The sequence below is a fragment of the Eubalaena glacialis genome, chromosome 10, assembly GCF_028564815.1.
Source record: "Eubalaena glacialis isolate mEubGla1 chromosome 10, mEubGla1.1.hap2.+ XY, whole genome shotgun sequence".
Taxonomy (NCBI): domain Eukaryota; kingdom Metazoa; phylum Chordata; class Mammalia; order Artiodactyla; family Balaenidae; genus Eubalaena; species Eubalaena glacialis.
Window position 1 is genome coordinate 71,404,648 of NC_083725.1, and position 2,624 is coordinate 71,407,271.

General features: G+C 49.2%; 1 pseudogene; it reads right to left on the reverse strand.

The window, feature by feature from the left end:
* On the reverse strand, positions 1-1,020 carry LOC133099870 (olfactory receptor 52E8-like; annotated as a pseudogene).
* Positions 1,021-2,624: the final 1,604 nt, after the last annotated feature.

Genomic DNA, 2,624 nt, shown 5'->3' on the forward strand with positions numbered 1-2,624 from the left:
TCACCCTGGCAGTTTCTCCTTCACTCTCATATTTTGCAGCCTCTCTGGCTTCTCCCTAACCTCCTGGGCTAATTCCTTTCCACAGAGCATCTTTTCTACATGTTGCCTGATCTCTCTGATCCTCACCCCCTAAATGACAGGATTCAAGGCTCCTGGGAGCAGCAGATAGATGGCACTGAGCAGGTTCTGGACATCCTGAGACACAGTCTTGGCTACTCGGAAAACGATGGAAGTGGAGAGACTAGAGAGGTAGATGGTGAGGATGACCAATAGGTGGGAGTCACACGTGTGCAATGCCTTGGTTCGGGCTCCCCCAGGAGATATCCAGAAGGCAGCATAGATGATGCGGGTGTAGGAGGTCCCCAGCAGGGCTAGATCAAAGGTCACAGTGACCAACCGCATGGCCAGCCCCAACCGGTTGTTGAAGGTCAAGTCTCCACAAGCTATGCTCAGCGGTGCTATGTACTCACAGGTAAAGTGTCAGATCACTGCTGTCTGGCAGAATCAAGCTTATGAGTTTAGCACTACCAAGGGCAGTGCCACTCCCAGGCTCCGTGTCAGGGCAAAAAAGGCCAGCACGCCTAGCAGATGGGAGGTCATCAGGTCACTATAGCAGTGTGGGTGGCAGATGGCCACCAAGCAGTCTAGGGCCATGGCCAGCAGGAGGTTGTAGTCCAGAAGGAGAGTGAAGTAGATGAAAAACATCTGGGCCAGGCAGCCATGCTGTGATATGGGGTTAACATAATGCTCAAAGCCCTCCAGCATTTTGGGTATCACCGCTGTAGCAGCACAAAGGTTGACAGCCAGGAGCAGGGCAATGAGCATGTACATGGGCTGATGCAGGCTCTGCTGGGCCGCCACCGTGTGGACGATGAGGGCATTGGCAGACACGATGGTCACATAGGGAAAAGTAAGAGGCAGGACCAGTAGGGGCCTCCACTCTCGCAATCCAGGGAAGCCCCCCAGGAAGAAGTTGGTGTAGGAGATGTTGAAGGTGCTGCTATTTCCATCCTTACCCATTGGCTTTGGCCCTGAGCTGGCCCCAGGAGTGGGGATCAAAGACTGTTAGAACAAAATGGTCAATGGAAGAAAACCTATTTTTATTTTAGGGCCTGCGGGGTTTGTGATGAAGCTCCACCTCTTCGTGTATGTATGTCTACTCTTTTGGGGCACAGACATGTACTATGTCAGGTGTAATGGGAGCTACAGAGATTAACAAGACATTCCTTGTCCTTAGGGAGCTCTTGGCTTTTGTATGTGAAATGTAAACTTACAAGATGCTGTTTATCTGTGATACTCCAGGTATTTGATTGCTGAGTAAAAGATTAGGAGGAAAGTAGGTGTGGTATAGGAGAGAAAAAAGAGTGATGGGCCAGAGGCAATAGAAAGGATGAAGAAGATCCTTGATTAGGAGGAAAAAAGAGTATATGAGGAATCTTTGGTCCAAGAAGCGTGGGAAGAACCAAGTGGGGCTTATCGGGAGAGAGGAACAAGTCAGGAATGATGGCCTCACTTTTGTGCCTCGGGTACACTGTGTGGCAAGGGCAGAGGAAAGTTGCTGAGGAGTACTTCTGGTCTTCCTGGACACAAACAACGGGCCACAGAGACTTCTCCCTTCCTAAGACCCTCTAGACTGGATGTGGGGCCTCCTGCCTGGCCTTGTCATCAGTGTCATGGATGATGCTTGCATTCCTTTCAGAATGTGAGTTCCAGGAGAACAGGGGTAACAGCATACTTCTATTGTGTTCTCTGAAGCTCCAAGCACAGAGCCACCATAAGCACACAGGAAGTGCTCGAGCATTGCTTGTCGGGTAAGGTGAATGAGGAACAGGGAGAAGATGGTAAGAAGCTAAACAGTTAACTGGGCTCTGAGAGCAGTAATTTCAAAGCTTTGGCCAGGTTTTTGTTTTTTTTTTTTTAATTTGTTTATTTATTTATGGCTGTGTTGGGTCTTCGTTTCTGTGCGAGGGCTTTCTCTAGTTGCGGCAAGTGGGGGCCACTCTTCATCGCGGTGCGCGGGCCTCTCATTATCACGGCCTCTCTTGTTGCGGAACACAGGCTCCAGACGCGCAGGCTCAGTAGCTGTGGCTCACGGGCCTAGTTGCTCCGCGGCATGTGGGATCTTCCCAGACCAGGGCTTGAACCCGTGTGCCCTGCATTGGCAGGCAGATTCTCAACCACTGCGCCACCAGGGAAGCCCCTTGGCCAGGTTTTTGTATAATTAAGAGAGCAGATATTAAGATTAAAGATGTGTGATTCAGTACTGGGCTCACATCTTATCCAGATTCTTAGGGAGCACCATTTGGTGGTGGTAGGTGTGATGATTAGAGGAGTTAACACTGATATGCATAAAAGTAGCTGACACCTATTGGACATTTACCATATGTCAGGCAGTGTTCTAAATGTTTTCATGTATTAACTTTTTTTCATCTTAATTTTACTGAGGAAGAAAGTGAGGCACAGAGAGATTAAGTCTAGTTCAAGATCATACAGCTGGTAAATGGCAGAGCTGGATTTGAACCCAGACAGACTCCAGAGTGCATGCTCTTAACTTCAGGATGACCAACTAGTCCTGACTTGCCTGAGACTTACCTGGTGTTAGACCTGAACATCTGGTGTCCCAG